The sequence below is a fragment of the Ursus arctos genome, unplaced genomic scaffold, assembly GCF_023065955.2.
Source record: "Ursus arctos isolate Adak ecotype North America unplaced genomic scaffold, UrsArc2.0 scaffold_23, whole genome shotgun sequence".
Taxonomy (NCBI): Eukaryota; Metazoa; Chordata; class Mammalia; order Carnivora; family Ursidae; genus Ursus; species Ursus arctos.
In genome coordinates, this window is record NW_026622908.1 from 1,474,682 (window position 1) to 1,495,063 (window position 20,382).

Genomic DNA, 20,382 nt, shown 5'->3' on the forward strand with positions numbered 1-20,382 from the left:
ACATGGTTATTTAAGAGTCTTAATTGAGAAATTGTGTTGCTGTCTATTGTTGAAGGAAGCATGTTGTGTGATAAAAAATATCTCCCAGAGAAGGCCAAATGCTGTCTCTCAGGAGACATTATCTTGATGAATTTACTATGGTCTAGAATTCAAAATTGAGTCTCTTCAGTGGGAGTTATACAAGGGAATACTTGCTGATTGACACTAAATAAATTGATACTGGATAGAAATATATGTATATCAAGATGTCAATTTGTTAATTTGCTATAAAAAATTAGTAAAGTGGTCTAAACTTTCATGAAAGCCTAACTTACTATTTCATTATAGGGAAATTTCTGAGAAGTTAGGTGATAAGGACATTCATGAGCAGGGAATCAGAGCAAGAGGAGTTAGATGGATTTATTCAAATATTTAATCATATCAGATTTTGATGATTAATGCTTATATCTCCACACTAGGATATGCTTTCCATAACAAGTGGAAAAATAGGATCCTTAGACCAGGCCACTTTTCTATCTGGACAGCGCTGGCTGGTCTCACAAGTTTTAACTTTTGACTTTTGTTTGTACTGTGTTTCAGGCTGTCTAACCCCTTTATTCTTTAAGATTCATTCTTATTTTCATTTGTAAATAGCCAGGTTCTTCCTTTTTCTTCTGCTGACATAATACTATTCCCATTGCATTTACATGATTTGAGTCATTACAAGCTAAATTTTAGTTTGGGAGGCTTTTTATATATGACCATATTCTCTTCTATCATAATGAGGGATTTGCATACACCAATTTAGAAATTTCAATTCTTATCCATTTCAACACAGAGGAACCAAGGCTCATTCTCAGAGATGTAGTGTGAATGACTCTGAACCACTCCATACATCTTAACCAGTTTATCAGTATTCCTATTGTCTTATAAATGGTCCTTATTTACCTCATAGTTCATCTCACTTGATAATTTATGTGCCTTTTCTTTTGATTTCCATTGCTCTTATATTATTCATTCATTCATTCAGCCCCCTCTTGGGGGCTCTTGACTATTGGAAAACCAATACATATATTATCAATTTAGTAGCTACCAGTTATGCTCAGTCTCCCTAAAATTTGTTTGGAAGTGGTGTATTTAAAATGGAAATTCCACTCGGTTTTCTCTTTCATTAATTAAAATATGTTCAAAAGGCCTAGCAGGGATTCCTAGATTCCTCACTGTTTGTGTGTGTTCATTAAAAAGAAAAAAAAAAAAAAGGCTTACTCCCAATCTTTTGTCTTTCTGCCTTTCTCTCAGGTCTATATCTATTACAGTATACATTCATTAACTGCATAGTGCCTAAAGATTTTCTGTATCATCTAATTTTAAAGGTCATTCTTTTTACTCTGAAGAAATAATGATTTTTAAAGAACATCTAGTCTGTTGTTTGCTCAAATCAGCAACCTTCTTCTCTTGGTAAATGTAGTTTTCTCTTGCAGTAACCATGTGGTATGATTATGAAGGTGACATTAAGTCTTACTTCTTTGACCCCTACTGTTTGGTCAAAGGTTGGGCTTCTGAACCAAGTCATAATGCACATCTCTTAGCCACAGTTGAAGGGTGCAGGTATGAGCCTCTGACCAAGATGGGCCAAATCTGAGCTTTTTCCCAGGATGTTGGATTTGAGAATAGAGAGAAAACAAGCACAATCTCTTTTGGAGCTATATATGCAGAAACCACTGGCAATCATATTTCCTGTTGTCAAAAACCAAGTCTGGGATACTGAAAAAAGATATGTTGGAGAAGCTATAAGTTTTAAAGATAGAAGCTTGGCAGTAATCATTTTCTTGGTTCCAGCTGTCTTGAGCATTCTGCTTCATTCTTGCCCTCCAATTAGTTTGTTCCAGCTGAGCTAATGAATGAGCCAATACATTAACCCTCTTGCTTAAGTTTGCTTAAGGTGTAGTTCTGTCATCTACAATCAAAAGGGTACTGAGAAATACATCTCTGGTTCTAAGAAGATTGTATTTTCCATTACTTCTGTTGTGAAATCCTCTATGTTTTATTATTTATTTGGGGAGATTTTTTTCTAATAAAAGAAAAAAATTTCTTCTAATAACGAAAAATTTATTTGTTAATTAGAGGTGATAAAATAGAAATCATCTCCATAAAATCACCATATGGAGATAATTAGTAGTAATATCTTGATATACTTATTTCTAGTGTTTTTCTATGCCTAAATAAAAACATATATTTACAAAATGGGGATTTAATGGTCTCTGTATTTTTATCCTGCCTTTTTGATGAATATTACATTCTGAGAAATTTTTCACATTATTAGATATTGTAGTACAAAATAATTTTAAATACATAGTACTGCATTATATGACTATATCATAATTATATTTGTTATTCCTCTGTCATTGGTCAGATTATCTTTAATTTTTTACTCTGTCTTGAAAATCTTGCATGTATATTGTCTGTATTTCAGATTTCTTCCTTTGTAGAGTGATACATTTGGAGTTAATAGGGGATAATAATCTTTTAAACTCTTTATTCACATTATCATTTCTCCCCAAAGATTTGTACCTGCTAAGAAGTAGGTTGAGAGCCTACTTCAGCAACCTTCCTCTCTTGGCAACCTCAAATCAAGAGGTTTGCCTGAGAGCCTCCAGAGAACTGAATGAATTTGAAGGGGAGCATTTCTGAAATGGAGGAGGTGGGGAACAACCATCCGTGGAAGGGAAGTAGTAATTTAGGGCAGGCAAAAAATTGTCACGTGTTTTTTCTAATTTGAAGTAGAACCTTTGCTGAGGTGTTCTTCCTCCCCATCTTCATATATAGAATATTAGTTTTGTCATATTTATTTACCAGTCTCACATATATGTTGAAGACACTAACTCCTTTACTACTGTATCTATGTTCAAAATATTTTCCCCAATTTGCGGTTTTCTTTTTAATTTTACCTATCATATTCTGCAACATGAAAGTAATGATTTTTGTGACCAACTTCATGGAGCTTTTAAATTGTGACTTTATAGTTTTATTCTTTATTGTGAGTAAGTTTTATTCTTAGTCCTTTTCCATTCTAATACCTAAAGAATATCCATGAACATGTATTTCTAAAATACTTTATCCATCTGAAAATTATTTTTAGTGAAAATAATAGGAGAGGATCTAAATTTCTCAAATTTGTTTATTAATTTTCTTGGCCCCATTTAGTGAGTAATCATTTCCCTTCTGATCTGTAACCATTTTATACTACACTATTATATAAAACATAGTCCTTGTCTCTTCTGAGATCTAGATTCATATGTAATCTGTCTTCTGGCATTTTTTCATATGTCCTTTGACTGAATAAATGCAAAATGGTACTTGTGATCATCACTGAAAACTGTGTCTTCTTCCACTATTATCTATCCACTCATGGAAACAAGAAACCCAGGAGTGATTCTCGTCCTCTCCCTCTCCTTTTCCCTCCACCTCCTCTTTTCAATTTTTCATTTATGCAGCAAATACCAAGTGCCTACTGAGTGCCAGGCATTATTGTAAGCTTCTGGAATATCTCAGTTAAAAATATATTTAATGTACATATATATCGTATTATATACATAGTATGTATATATATGTTATATGTGTATATAAAATTCCTACCATTGTGAGGCTATCCAGACAATAAATAATAAGCAAAACATACAAGTAAGTTCTGTAGTAAGTTAAATAGAAATGAGTGCACTTACCAGTGCAATAGAGGAGGTTAGGGTGAATCTGAAACTCCAGAGTTGTGGGGAGTGGGTTGCACTTCTGAGTAGGGTAGTCAGGGTGTAGGCATCATTGGGAAGGTTTGATATAGGTGAGTGGATTATCAATGTAAATATCAGGGAGAAGGGCATCCCAGGCAGAGAGGATAGTCAGTACAAAGGCGTCAAGTGCTTTGTTGTATTCAAGAAACAGCAAGGAGGCCAGTGTGACTTTGTCAATATAATAAACGGAAAATAGTAGGAGAATATTCATGGAGGTAAAGTGGGGCCAAATCATATAGGATTCTGTAAACCATTGTAACAGATTTGGCTTTTACTCTGAAGAAGGGGGATCATTGGAAGATTCTGAGCAGAGGATGGCATGATATAATTTACATTTAAAATTAACTTTGGGGCACCCAGGTGGCTCAGTCTGTTGAGGATCTGATTCTTGATCTCAGGTCTTGATCCCAGGGTTGTGAGTTCAAGCCCCACATTGAAACTTAAATTGAATTTTTTCAATAAATTGAAAAAAAAAAAGGAAAAAAATAAGATTAACTTTTTGTCTGGTTGTCCTGCTAAGAATAGTCTAGGAAAAGTGTCTAAGCAGTGGTTAGTTACTACTGTGTTGCAGATTAAGGGAAGAAGGAAACTGGCTTGGGTAGCAATGCAAATGGTAAGAAATGATGAGATTTTGAAGGGTGAGCTAACACAATTTGCCAATTGATGGATATTGAATTTTAGAGAAGTGATTCCCAAGTTTTTTGACATAAGCAGCTGGAAAGATGGATTTGTGATCAGTTATTTGAAGGAGTAGGTTAAAGTAGGAGTTCAATTGTGTGCGCGTTACATTTAAGATGCTTTTTGGATATTCAAGTGGAAATGTAAAGTAGGTATCTGGATAAGCAAGTCTGGTATACAGGTTAGAAATATGAGCAAGAGATTGATACATAGATGTTTATTTATTATTTATTTATTTATTTATTTATTTATTTTTATGATTAAGTTGATCACCTTATTTTTAATTATTTAAATTTAATGGCTCATCACTTCCGTATAACACCCAGTGCTTATCATAACAAGTGCCCTCCCTAATACCCATCCCCTGTTTAGTCATGCTGCACCACCCACCTCCCTCCATCAACCTGCAGTTTGTTCTCTATTGTTAAGAGTTTCTTATGATTTGCTTCCCTCTCTTTTTTTCAGTTTTCCTTCCCGTATGTTCCTCTGTTTTTTTTTCTTAAATTCCACATATGAATGAAATCGTATGGTATTTGTCTTTCTCAGACTGATTTCACTTAGTATAATACACTTTAGCTCCATCCATGTGGTTACAAATGGCAAGATTTCATTGTTTTTGATGGCTGAGTAACATTCCATTGTGTGTGTGTTTGTATGTATATCACTTTTTTTTTTTTAAGATTTCATTTATTTATTTGAGAGAGAGCGAGAGAGAGTGCGCGGTGAAGGTATAGAGGGAGAAGCAGACTCCACTGAGCCGGGAGCCAGACACGGGACTCGATCCTAGGATCCCAGAATCATGACCTGAGCTGAAGGCATACGCTTAACTGAATGAGCCACCTAGACACCCCGTATCACTTTTTCTTTATCCATTCAGCAGTTGATGGACATTTGGGCTCTCTCCATAGTATGGTTATTGTTGATAATGCTGCTATAGTGAGAGGCATGTATCCCTTTGAATCTGTATTTTTGTATCCTTTGGATAAATATCTAGTAGTGCAACTGCTGGGTCATAGGGTAGTTCTATTTTTAACTTTTTGAGGACCCTCCATACTCTTTTCCTGAGTGGCTGCACCAGTTTGCATTCCCACCAATAGTGCAAAGGGGTTCCCCTTTATCCACATCCTTGTCAACACCTGTTGTTTCTTGGGCCCTTAATTTTAGCCATTCTAACAGGTGTGAGGTGGTATCTCATCGTGGTTTTGATTTGTATATCCCTGATGATAAGTGATGTTGGGTATCTTTTCATGTGCCTATTAGTCATCTGTATGTCTTCTTTGGAAAAATGTCTATTCATGTCTTCTGACCATTTCATAACTGGATTATTTGGTTTTTGGGTGTTTAGTTTGATAAGTTCTTTATAGATTTTGGATACTAACCCATTATTGGATATGTCATTTGCAGATATCTTCTCCCATTCCATAGGTTGCTTTCGGTTTTCTTCATTGTTTCCTTCGTTGTGCAGAAGCTTTTTATCCTAATGAAGTCCCAATAGTTCATTTTTGCTTTTATTTCCCTTGCCTCTGGTGACTTGTCTAGAAGCAGTTACTGTGGCTGAGGTCAAAGAGGTTGCTGCCTGTGTTCTCCTCTAGGATTTGGATGGATTCCTATCTCACATGCAGGTCTTTCATTCATTTTGAATTTATTTTTGTGTGTGATATAAGTAAGTGGTCCAGTTTCATTCTTCTGCATGTTGCTGTCCAGTTTTCCCAACACCATTTGTTGAAGAGACTGTCTTTGTTCCATTGGATATCCTTTCTTGCTTTGTCAAAGATTAATTGACCGTATAGTTGTGGGTCCATTTCTGGGTTTTCTATTCTTTCCATTGATCTATGTGTCTGTTTTTGTGTCAATACTATACTGTCTTGATAAGTACTTTGTAGTCATCTTTGTAATATCGTCAAGCTTTGTAATATGGCTTGAAGTCTGGAATTGTGATGCCTCCAGCTTTGCTTTTCTTTTTCAGGATTGCTTTGGCTATTTAGGGACTTTGTACAAATTTTAGGATTGTTTGTTGTAGCTCTGTGAAAAATGCTGGTGGTATTTTGATAGGGATTGCATTAAATGTGTAGATTGCTTTGGGTAGTGTAGACATTTTAATAATGTTTGTTCTTCCAATCCATGAGCATGGACTATTTTTCCATTTCTTTGTGTCCTCTTCAATTTCTTTCATTAGTGTTCTGTAGTTTTCAGAGTACAGAAACTTTGGTTTGGTTTATTCCTAGGTATCCTATTGTTTTTGATGTAATTGTAAGTGGGATCAATTCTTTGATCTCTTTTTCTGCTGCTTTGCTATTGGTGTATAGAAATGCAACTGATTTCTGCACATTGATTTTATATCTTGCAACATTGCTAAATTCATGCATTAGTTCTAGCATTTTTTTTTTTTTGGTAGAGTCTTTCTGGTTTTCTATATAGGGAGTATCATGTCATCTGCAAATAGTGAAAGTTTGATTTCTTCCTTGCTATTTGGGTGCCTTTTATTTCTTTTTGTTGTCTGATTGCTGAGGCTAAGACTTCCAGTATTTTGTTAAGTAGTAATCGTGAGAGTGGACATCCCTGTCTTATTCCTGACCGTCGAGGAAAAGCTCTCTGTTTTTCCCCATTGAGGATGATATAAGTTAATACACAGAGGTTATTTAAAGGCATGGTACTAGATGAGAAAACCTGGAGCATGAATATAGATAGAAAAGGCATGAGCCCTGGTATTCTTAAAAATCAAGAGATCAGGAAGTGAATAACAATTAATGGAGACTAAGGAAGAGCCACCAGTGACATAGTAGGAAAGCCAGGATTGTGTGGTACCTGAGTAACCAAGTGAAGAAAATGCACATGACGTTTGGAATAGATAATGGTTAAAAGATGAGAACTGAGACTTGATCATTAGATTTTGATACGGAGGTCATGGGAGAATTGAAAACCCAGTTTTAGTGGAGGTTCTGGGGACAAATTTTGGTTGGAGTGAATTTGGAGGAAAATACAGGAGAGGAATTGGACCAAGAGAGCAGAGGCAACTCTTTTGAGGAATTTTGATGCAAAGGTCTTTACAGAAATGGAGCAATAGCCAGAAGGGAAAGTTGGATCAAGAGATTTTAGTAAGATGGGAGATATAACACATGGTGAAAGGAGAGGGGAACCACACGATAGAGGAAGAAACACAGATGATATAGAAGGGTTGGGGGAAGCTGCTGTGGGTCTTGAGTGCATAAGAAGGAAGGGTTATAATGAATGAGGTTTGGTGAGAACCTTGTCACTTGTGTGTAGAAGGAAGACAAGAGGACATAACTGCCTTTTCTGCTCTCTTAAGCTGGAATTCTATATCTATTTTCAAAAGTGATGGGGCTGCTAATTTTCTTTGCTGTGGTATTGTTCTTGCCTGATACTTTGATTTTGCCTTATAAAATGGGTGGGTAACGTTGTATCTTTATTCTGTACTTTGACAAAATTTGTGTCAAAGAAGAAGGCTGAAGAGAAGAACAAGAATGAATTTTGTAGTTTTGGGTTCAAAGATGAAGCTAAGCTTTATTAGCTATATAAATACATAATTTTATACATAAATTGAAGTCATGCATGAATTGATACATAATTGGAGTCATGCATGTAATAATAGTGCTTACTTGGCTATGCTGTTCTAAGGGTTCATGGACAGGACTGGAGGAGATAATGCTAAGTGAAATAAGTCAAGCAGAGAAAGACAATTATCACATGGTTTCACTCATTTGTGGAACATAAGAAATAGCAGGGAGATTGGTAGGCGAAGGAAGGGAAGAATGAAGGGTAAACAGAGGGGGAATGAACCACAAGAGACTATGGGCTCCGGGAAACAAACTGAGGGTTTCAGAAGGGAGGAGGATGGAGGATTGGGGTAGGCTGGTGATGGGTATTAAGGAGGACACGTATTGCATGGAGCACTGGGTGTTATACGCAAACAATGAATCATGGATCACTACATCAAAAACTAATGATGTACTGTATGGTGACTAACATAACATAATAAAAAATTTTAAAAAAATAAGGGTTCAATAAAATAATATGCAAAAGGATTGATTTCTAAAATCACTTTATTTTCACATTTGAAAATATTTTCTTTTTAAAAAAACTCAATATATTCTGTCCTCAAGATTTTTAAAAATACTTTTCTGTATTTTCACATACCTAAGATGAAATATGTACTATTGAAATGATCATAAAATGATTAAAAATGCAAAAATCCAGTTTATATCTTTCTGTGAATGCATATTCAGTCACAGTAAAATAAAGATTCCAAATAGTTCTAGAATAGGGCAAAGAGTCTCTTTGTCAGAAAACTACAAACTCTTATTTCTTCTCATTAATAGCCTCTCTGCTTAGCTACACTGGGAAAACCAAAATGATCATAGGTGATAATTCCCCAGGTCAATTGATCTCAGTCTGGCAGTCCCAGATCTCTGCAGCATCACTTGGTCACTGCCCTCTGGGGCCGTGATTAACTTTCACTCTTACTGTGACACTGTTTTTATAAAGCTATTGGTGTGCGTCTGTAGTGATCCTGAATAAGGTCTGATGCACTGACTCTGAATCTTCAGTGATGCTGATCTCTTAGTTCCCTTGGCACAACAGGTAGGTGAGGGGGATAAGAATGGTAAGAAAATCAGAGAACAAAGGTTTCTCCAGTGTAAAAGTAGAGATGGTTTTGGTGATGTGATGAAGATTTTCTCAAGTCAGATCCACTCTCTTATAGCAGTCTCTTAATTGGGCTTCTTTTCTTGTTTGGCCTTTCCTTCCAGCCTGTCTGTCACATTGGCAAATGAATCATCTTCCTCCACCACTGGTCTCATCCATTAATTCCTTGCTCTAAGTCTTTATTCCCCTTTATTTATTAACAGTACTCAGTACTCCACCATCTGAAGTTAGAGCCTGAGGTCAGATAAAACTAGTCTCAACTTTCCTTCTCATCTTATTTTCCACTGTTCTCTTAAACATTTTCCATTCTCTGGGCAACCTGCAGTCTTTACCATTGTCTTAGAGTAACTTGAACTTAACTGTCATTTCTATATTGTGCTCTCTGCTTGAAATGATTCTTCAGACTCTCTTTGTGTATTATAATATTACTGTTTATAAAAGTGCTGCTCAATGCCACATTTTCCATCTTGTCTCTCTGATCACTACAGCTGTGGCTTTCTCCTTCCACTTTACTCAGGTATAACTAAGTCTGTGGCATTCATCTTACTGTGTTTGTTGATACTGACTTAAGATGTGAGATAGGGAATGGGATAGGCTGGTGATAGGTAGTAAGGAGGGCACGTATTTCATGGTGCACTGGGTGTTATACGCAACTAATGAATCATTGAACTTTACATCATAATATAATAAAAAAATAAAAATAAAAAAATAAAATAAAATGTAATAAACCAAAAAAAAAAAAAAAAAGATGTGAGATAGGCATTGTCTTACCAAGCAACTAACAAAAACAGATGCTGAGTAAATATATTTTAATTAGTAAAATAATTAAATAAGGCACAGTAGAATAGAAAAAACAGAACTAGGACTACATTGGTCTAAGTTACCATCTGCATCCATAACTGATTTTTTGACATGCATAAATTCTCTTTGTGTTTTCCATTTGTACAGAGTTAGTAACAGTTATAGCTAAAGATGCTAAATGAATCTTGAAAAAAATGGGAGTTAGGGAGCAAGTTATTTCCTGAAAGATAGGTATTTGTGGGTTTCCTCCTCTTTTTAGGTAAGTTTAATCAAATTTTTTTCTGGATGAGCACATCTTTGGAAGCACCCCACCCCGTGCAGGGGCAAATGACCAGTATTATTTGAGGTGGTCAAGGCTTTTTTTTTTTTTTTTTTGAGAATTTATCCACGACTTTGGCTGTAGGGAGGTTGTGGAAATGGCACAGCCCTTCTTATTATTCGTCAGGACAAAAACTTCTCACAAATCAAGCCCTGAGCAGTGTCTCCACTTCGGAGCAAAATTATCCTACAGGGAATGTCCTAATGAAACTTTTCAAGCTATTGGACACCAGCATAGACATGAAAACCTAAACTGAAACTGGTTCTTCTTAATTATCTCAGAATAATGGATTCAAAATTAAAAAAAAAAATAACACTTGGAACTCAGAACGGGGACATACAGCTAGCTGGTCCTGACTACTTACTAGGTACCACTCATTGTGCCCTTACAATGTGGTAGGTCCTGCATTAGGTACATATTATGTATATCATCATATCACGTAGGTCCCACCATGCCCTGCAAGGGAGGTGTTGTTATCTCCTTTTACAAATGAGGAAACTGAGGCTCGGAGAGGTTAAGTACCTTTCCCATGCTCATATAGCAAGTTGTAGTGGAGTCTGGATTCAAAAACAGGCTTCATAGACTTCAGAGCCCAAGCTATTCACAGCTCTATTGTGGCCTTCTCAAGTTAGAGTAGTAGTTATAACTTCAGGGTAATTTCCATTTGCATTGCATTATAAAAAGCAGTCTTTCCATTCATTATCATATGCGATAGTCACAGGAAATTGTGAGCCTGCTGGGCAGGAACTGAAGGAGTTTGCCTTTTCAAATTGAATCACTTATTCAGAGGTGGAAATGGGATCTTTATGTTTAATTTTATCTGAACTCTTCTGAACTTTCCCCCTCTGTCCCTGTACGGTTTATTTTCTCTCTCTTCCTTTCATTATCATAGTATGTGTGTGTGTATCTATCTATCTCTCATCTATCTATCTATCTATCTATCTATCTATCTATCTATCTATCTATCTATATTTTTTAAGTAGGCTCCACATCCAGTGTGGGGCCCAACATGGGGCTTGAACTCATGACCCTGAGATCAAGACCTGAGCTGAGATCAAGGGTCATAAACTTAACCAGCTGAGCCACCCAGGCACCTCAGTATGTGTCTTTTCTATTTTCTCTTTTCCTTGTGTCTTTCTCTCTTTTCATATTGCTTTCTACTTCCTCTCTTCCCTATTTCTTTCTACCTCTCAGATTATTGCAAAGCTTCATGAAATTCAGTGTTAGGTGTAGGTTTGCAGAGAAAAGTTTCCTCATCCCCAAGCAAGGTATATGTTTTAGAGGATGGGGTGCCTCTGAATAGAGACCATTAGTTATGGTTATTATCAGTTTTGATATAAGAGATAAATATTCTTCTGTGTGTGTGGAATCTATTTCAAAGATGGCAGAGAAACAGTGTCAGAGTCACTGGTTCCTGAGTGTGGAGTGGTTATTAACCAATGTTTCATTCTGGAAATATTTACGGACTTTAACACTTAGTAACTTAGGGCAATACAAATAAAACTTTTAAGGTATTATGGTTAATAGCAAAAGACTACAGTTTACAGATTAAGGTGTTTCCCCCTCATATTTAAAAGGACACAGCATGGGGCACCTGGGTGGCTCAGGCAGTTTAAGGTTGGACTTTCAATTTCGGCTCAGGTTGTGATCTTGGGTTTGTGGGATCCAGGCCTGTGTCAGGCTTGTACTCAGTGAGGAGTCCCTCTCCCTCCCTCCCCCTTCTTGCTGTCTCTCAAATAAATAATAAAATCTTAAAAAAATAAAAGGGACACGTTACATTCCATTCTCTTCCTGAAATCCTTGACTTTACTGGATAATACTGGTCCTTCCTTTGAATTTCTTTCTTTTTTTTCCTCACACATTCAGCAAATAATTTTCTCTACTGTTTGTATGGCATGTATTGTATGCTACCTTATGTTGTAGCTATCACATGTGTAATTTATGTCTTTCTGATGGGTTTATTGAGTTTGTGACTTATAGAAGTTAGAAACCAAAACCAAAAACAAACCCTGACCATTATGTACTGGAACTCTCAAGGAAATCTTTATAAAAATAATTGGGAACATTATTTGACTTTTGAGAACAGCCAACTATAGAGAGGCAGAAATGATGATGTGATAAACGAACTTCTTTCAATATTGTACTGCTGTTGGGTTCTTCCGAATGAGCACTAAAATGAGAAGAGTGAGCACTCGAAGTGTGGCAGCAATAAATGATGTCATTTCTTGTTTGTTTGTTTGTTTGTTTCAAGTTTTTATTTAAATTCTAGCTAGTTAACATGTAGTGTAATATCGGTTTCAGGTATAGAATTGAGTGATTCATCACTTACACGTAACACCCAGTGCTCATCACTACAAGTGCCCTCCTTAATGCCCATCACCCATTTATCCCATCCCCCCACCCACCTCCCCTCCAGCAACCCTCAGTTTGTTCTCTATAGACAGTTAGGAGTCTCTTATGGTTTGCCTCCATCTCTCTTTTTTTTTCTTCCCTTTTCCCCTATGTTCATCTGTTGTGTTTCTTAAATTCCACATATGAATGACATCACATGGTATTTGTCTTTCAAAAGATTTCATTTCTGTATACCATTTACTTCTAACATTTAATTGGTCACGTTGTTATTGTTGTATGTAGTTATTGTCATGCAAAATAATTTGTGCAAATAATAGGTGGTTTGTATAAATGCTGTATTTGGTGTCAGTTTTACCTCAGAAAATCACATTTTTAATTATGATATTTTACTCTTCTTTCTTAGGTTATATTTCACAGGAACAGTAGTTTCTGGATCAAGAATCCAGAGACCTAGGTTCTGGTCCCTGTTCTGGCACTTATGTAACTATAAGCAATTCAGTTTACATTTTTGAATCTCAGGCTTTTCATCTGTGTAATGGTCAGTCTGGAACAGGCTGTCTCGTAGATAGAAATATTGATATGATTTCACTGGGTGAGTATGCTTTCCACACAGAAGTCTCTATGTTTCATCAGTAACCCATGCATATTTATCCCACCAGTCCTCTTCCTCCCATCTGTCTCTCACACAATGACAACACAGGTGGTTCCTTTTTCTCCAGCCCAGGCTCAGAGATTTCTGACTGAAGAGCTTCAGGCTATAGAAAGCGTGTGTCTTGAGACTATGGACTGTAGACTCAGGAGGTGACAGCAAAATCATTTGATTCAGTTGCATATGGAGAGACTCAGCTGAGTATTGGCGAGCTAGAATTGGGGTCAGATCATAGTGAGCGCTTTTTTAAGTTTTGGGGTAGAGATATGTTTTAGGATAGATGACAATATCAACTGTATTTTTTTTTTTGAGAAGATTCTTCAGATTCCTGGAGCTGGTTCTGCAAAAGGAGAAGAAATGCCAGTAAGCCTGTATTACATTCCAGCACCTTCTGAAGGAATAAAATTTCAGCAGCTGTTTTCAGGGCTTACCCTCTACTGGGGAATTCATTATGGTGGGTATCTGGACAGAGCAATGGAATCTTCTCCACCACTTTCATTCCTTCTCCTCCCAAATACAAAACATAGCCAAAACTTAAAAGTCACTAACCCCTTGTTTTTTAAAGATTTATTTTTAAGTAATCTCTACACCCACTGTGGGGCTTGAACTTACAACCCTGAGATCAAGAGTTACATGCTCTACCAACTGAGCCAGCCAGGTACCCCAGCTACCAACCCTTTAGTATCTGCATGTGATCAAGCCAAGGTGATAACTCTGGTGCCCTCCTATAATATTACTGAAGTTTGACATTCTTTTCATTTCAAAATGGGCTAAAGCTTAAAAGTACAAATGATCTTGGAGATAACCATATACCTGCATGGATTTCAGACACATTGAGTACGATGATGTCAAATATCAGAGCAAGTTACAATAAAGTACCGAATACTTTAAAAAGATGGAGATACTACCGAGCAGAAAAAGGGAGTGGATGGCTGAATCACTGATGAAGAAAAATGTAATATTTTAATGTTTCCAAGTGCTGGCCATAAGCATTTTATATGTGTGGACAAATAGAAGCTGTTTCAGGTGTATTTCACATTCCTTGTGGTGATATAGGGCCATGCTTTAGCAGAAACTAGGGCGAAATCCCAAATACTTGTATATATCTTAGGTCCTGATAAAAGTCTTGCAGGGCCAGGTGTTGGTTCCAGAGGGAACTTTATTGAGTCGAGTGGCCAGTAGAGATCTCTGTATGATTTTGATAGTACTTTTAAAAAAATGGGAAGATGTAGTTGATGAATCTGAGGACATTATGCTAAGTGGAATAAGATAGTAAAAAATAAATCAATACTGTCTGATTCCACTTCTATGAGGTTCCTAAAGTAGTCAAATTTATAAAAACAGAAAGTAGAATGGTGTTTACCTGGGGCTGAGGGTAGGGGGAAAGGAATTATTGTTTAATGGGATTGAGTTTCAGATTTACAAGGTGAAGTTCTAGGGATCTTTTCCACCACAGACAAATATACTTAATAATACTGAACTGTACACTTATGCAGGATTTAGATGGTAAATTTTAATGCTGTATTGTTTTTACCACAATAGAAAAAATGGGAAGATTCAGGAAAGCAGTGAACCTGATCTGATGTGATGAAATAAAAACATGAAATTCTATCTTTGATAAAGCCCATTCCTCTCCTTTTACTACTCTCATTTGGTTTTGGTGTTTTCTTATTCCTCAGTTTCATTGCCCCTAATCTCAATCTGTGTCCTGTTCTACAGTGTGTTTCTCCTTAATTCATTCCTATCTCATGTTTCAGAAAACTTTCACTCCTAAATGGTGATCCATTGATTAATCAGTTTCCCCACAATCCTACTCCCTGAATGTAAACTGTACAGAGAGAAGAAATTGAAAATGATCATAAAAGGGAGATGAAATGTGTTGATATAGGAAAGTAGAGTCAGATATAACTTGTAAAACTATAATTTCCCTTTGTGCGTAATTAAATTTTATTTTCACCTACTATCTCTTTGTCTTTCATGAGCAAATATACCTTCTTGCTTATATATTCTGTTTCTTGTTATAGGCACCTGTGAAGCTTTTCTTCTTGCCAAATTCTCCTATTAATTTTAGGCAATGAGAGGTTTTCCTGATAGTTCCAATTATAATATGATCTCCTGAGTTGTGCTTATGTCATCATCATTGTCACCATTATCATTATTACTTATGAAGTCTGAAGAATTGGATTACCAGGTAATTCTCATTTGTAATGCAACATAAATAATTAATACCACTATAATTCCTGATAATCATAATTTCTTCCTCACATTGTTAGTTCTCATGATTTCAGTGGCAGCCCAGTTGGCTGGATCCACGGACGGAAGGAATCACTCAGTGTGTCTGAGTTTGTGTTTCTGGGACTCACTCATTCATGGGAGATCCAGCTTCTCCTCCTGGTGTTCTCCTGTGTGCTCTATGTGGCAAGCATGACTGGAAACATCCTCATTGTGTTTTCTGTGACCATCGATCCTCACATTCCCCCATGTACTTCCTACTGGCCAGTCTAGTCTCTCTTTCACTGACTTGGGGGCCTGCTCTGCCACCTCACCCAAGATGATTTATGATCCTTTCAGAAAGCACAAAGTTATTTCCTTTGGAGGCTGCATTGCCCAGATCTTCTTCGATCCATGTCATCGGTAGCGTGGAGATGGTGCTACTCATCGCCACGGCCTTTGACAGATATGTTGCCATTTGTAAGCCTCTCCACTACTTGACCATTATGAGCCCACGAATGTGTGTTTTGTTTCTGGCTGCTGCTTGGGCTCTTGGCATTATTCACTCACTGTTCCAACTAGCATTTATTGTTAATTTACCCTTCTGTGGTCCTAATGTATTGGACAGCTTTTACTGTGACCTTTCTCATCTCCTCAGACTGGCCTGTACAGATACTTACAGATTGCAGTTCATGGGCACTAGTCAACAGTGGGTTCCTTTGTGTTGGCTCTTTCTTCATACTCCTCATCTCCTACATCTTCATCCTGTTTACTGTTTGGAAACATTCCTTAGGTGGTTCGTCCAAGGCCCTCTCCACTTTGTCAGCTCACATCACTGTGGTATTTTTTTTCTTTGGTCCAACCATGTTTATCTATACATGGCCACATCCCAGTTCACGGATGGACAAATTTCTTGCTCTCTCTGATGCAGTTCTCACTCCTTTTTTAAATCCAGTCATCTACACATTCAGGAATAAAGAGATGAAGACAGCAATGAAAAGAGCTTTCAGGCCATTAGTGATTTTTAGAAAGATTTTGTAAAAAATGCTGTAAGATTTTTATCGTGATCATCATGTAGCTTGTATCTGAAATTTTAGAATTGGCTTCTTTAGTGATTCTGCAATTGATTTGTGTTCCACACCTTTTAAGAATGCTCCTCTTTCCTTAGAATCATGAAGACTTAGACAAATAAAACCTTAATTGAAAACTTACGTTGATTCATATGGGGTTGCACATATATGTGCTACTTTTAATAATTTCTTTGCCTCAATTTTTCAGTTTATCATTATTCAATTTATCTACATACTTTCTTATAATTTTCTCTTCGATGTATCCGACATGCTAATTATTTACTTACAATTGATAATCTCCACTTTTATCAATAATGGATCTTTTTCTTATTCCTTTGGTGAGTTGGGAAATATTCATATCTAATTTAGGTTCTTTTTTTTTTTTTTTTTTACAGATTTTATTTATTCATTTGAGAGAGACAATGAGGCAGAGAGAGCGCAAGGAGAGGGAATGGCAGAGGGAGAAGCCGACTCCCTGCTGAGCTGGGAGCCCGATGTGGGGCTTGATCCCAGCACCTGGAGATCATGACCTGAGATAAAGGCAGAGGCTTAACCATCTGAGCCACCCAGGCGCCCCATTTAATCCAGGTTCTTCAGGTCTATTACAAGCTAACTTTTGCTTTATGATTTGGAGGACATAGTTATCTTGTTCAGCAGGAAAATTTTGTGTTCAGATTGTTCTTCAAATAATTAAAAACAATCTGATTTCAGACTAGAGGAGTACTGATCTCTCCTGCTTCATTGTGTTCTCCCTTCACCCCTTTCTTTGATAATCTTTTTCTTAGATAATTGCCTCACGATCACTCAATATTTTTTCTATTGGTGAGGTAACCCTTTCTGGGAAGAATTTTGAAAAGCATAAACCAATGACACCTTCTGATTTTCTTTTGATCACATACATATGCACATTCATGAACCAGTAATTCATTCTTTGTTTTATTTTTTTGTTCTCTAAAAATTTTTTTTTTGGCTTACTAATATATGGAGTTGTGCTTACTCTATATCTGGCATTGTTTCTAGGAATTCATGAAACCACCCTAAAATGGATGGCCTAGAAGATTTTATATATATATATATAAATTTTATATATATATATATAAATTTATATATATAAATTTATTTTATTTTATTTTAATTAAAATTTTTAAAAAATTTTATTTGAGTGTAGTTGACAGATAATGTTACATTAGTTTCAGGTATGTAGCACAGCAATTCAACTTCTGTATATGTTATGCTATGCACACCATAAGTGTAGCTACTAGCTACCATCACCATACAGTGTTGTTATGATACCACTGAGTATATTACCAATGTGGTGCCTTTTATTCCCTTGATTTATTTACTCTGTGACTAGAATTCTGTGTCTTCTACTCACATTCACTCATTTTCCCCAGCCTTCACTCCCCTCCTCTCTGGAAAACCATCGATTTGTTTTCTGTATTTGCAGATCTGATTATGTTCTTTGTTTGTTTATTCTCATTTTATTTTATTGAGTTTTTAAAAAGTTTATTTAAATTCCAGTTAGTTAACATACACTGTAATATTAGCTTCAGGTGTACATTATAGTGATTCAGCACTTCCATACAACACCCACTGCTCATCAAAAGTGCACTGTTTAATCCCCTCACCTGTTTTATCCATACTCCCCGCCCCCATTCTGGTTACCATCAGTTTGTTCTATATAATTAAAAGTGAAATAATATGGTATTTGTCTTTCTCTGACTTATTTCACTTAGTATAATACTTTCTAGTTCCTTCCATGTCATTGCAAATGGCAAGATTGCATTCTTTTTATGGCTGAGTAATATTCCATTATATATATATACACCACTTCTTCATTACTTATTCATTAGTCCATGGTCACTTGGGCTACTTTCATAGCTTGGCTATTGTAATTATGCTGCTCTAAACATCGGGGTTCATGTATCCCTTCGAATTAGTGTTTTTGTATTCTTTGGATAAATACCTGGTAGTGCAATTGCTGGATTGTAGGCTAGTTCTATTTTTAACTTTTTGAGGAAACTCCATCCTGTTTTCCAAAGTGGCTGTACCAGTTTGCAATCCCACCAACAGTGCAAAAGGATTCCCCTTTCTCTGCATCCTCACCAGGTTGTTGCTTGTGTTGTTGATTTTAGCCATTCTGACAAGTGTGAGGTGGTATCTCATTGTAGTTTTTATTTGCATTTCCTTGATGATCAGTGATGTTGAGCATCTTTTCATGTGTCTCTTAGCCATCTGTATGTCTTCTTTGGAAGAATGTCTATTCATGTCTTCTTCCCATTTTTTTAACTGGATTATTTGTTTTCTGGGTGTTGAGTTTGGTAAGTTCTTTATAGATTTTGGATACTAACCCTTTATTGGATATGTCATTTGCAAATATCTTCTCCCATTCCATAGGTTGTCTTAGTTTTCTTGATTGTTTCCTTCTCTCTAATGAAGATTTTTATCTTGATTACATCCCAATAGTTTATTTTATGTTTTGTTTCCCTTGCCTCAGAAGACATATCTAGAAAGAAGTTGCCATGGACAATGTCAAAGAAGTTGCTGCCTGTGTTCTCCTCTAGGATTTTTATGGATTCCTGTCTCAAATGTAGGTCTTTCATCCATTTTGAATTTATTTTGTGTATGGTATAAGAAATTGGTCCAGTTTCATTCATTAGCATACAGCTGTCAAATTTTCCCCAAAAGTTCTTCTCATTTATTGAAGAGACTTTCCCATAGGATATTTTTTCCTGCTTTGCTGAAGATTAATTGACCATAAAGTTGTGGGTTCATTTCTGGGTTTTCTCTTCTGTTCTATTGATCCATGTGTCTATTTTTGTGTCAGTACCATACTGTTTTGTAATATAACTTGAAGTCCAGAATTGTGATGCCTGCAATTTTCCTTTTCTTTTTCAAGATTGCTTTTAGTGCTTGGGGTCTTTTGTGGTTCCATATAAATTTTAGGATTGTTTGTTCTAGCTCTGTGGAAAATGTTGGTGGCATTTTGATTGGGGTTACATTAAATGTGTAGATTGATTTGGGTAGTATAGACATTTTGGCAATATTTGTTCTTTCAATCCATGAGCATGGAATGACTTTCCATTTCTTTCTGTTGTCTTAAATTTCTTTATCAGTGTTTTATAGTTTTCAGAGTATAGGTCTTTCACCTCGTTGGTTAGGTTTTTGGTGCAATGGTAAATAGGATTGAGTCCCTAATTTCCCTTTCTCCTGCTTCATTATTGGTGTATGGATATGCAACAGATTTCTGTATGTTGATTTTGTATCCTGTGACATTAGTGAATTTATTTATCTGTTCTAGCACCTTTATTGGTAGAATCTTTCAGGTTTTCTATATATGGTATCCTGCCATCTACAAATAGCAAAAGCTTTACTTCTTCCTTGCTACTTTGGATGCTCTTATTTAATTTTATTGTCTTATTGCTGTGGCTAGGACTTCCAGTACTATGTTAAATAAGAGTGGTGAGAATGGACATCCCTGTTTGTTTCTGACTGTAGAGGAAAAACTGTGAGTTTTTCCCTGTTAAGGATGATAATAGCTGTGGGTTTTTCATACATGGCTTTTATTATGTTGAGGTATGTTCCTTCAAAGACTACTTGTGGAGGTTTTTTTTTTTATCATGAATGAATATTTTACTTGGTCAAATGATTTTTCCATATCTATTGAAATGATCAAATGGTTCTTATCCTTTCTTTTATTAATGTAGTGTATCATATTGATTTAAGAATATTGAACCACACTTGCAACCCAGGAATAAATTCCCCTGGGTTGTGGTGAATGAATTTTTAATGTATTGTTGGATTCAGTTTGTTAGTCTGTTATTGAGAATTTCTGCATCTGTGTTCATCAGGGATATTAGCCTGTAGTTCTCTTTT

At 36.2% G+C, this 20,382-nt stretch overlaps 1 pseudogene; it reads left to right on the top strand.

Moving 5' to 3' along the window:
• Positions 1-1,465: 1,465 nt before the first annotated feature.
• On the top strand, positions 1,466-16,477 carry LOC125282659 (olfactory receptor 4F3/4F16/4F29-like; annotated as a pseudogene).
• The last annotated feature ends 3,905 nt before the right edge of the window (positions 16,478-20,382 follow it).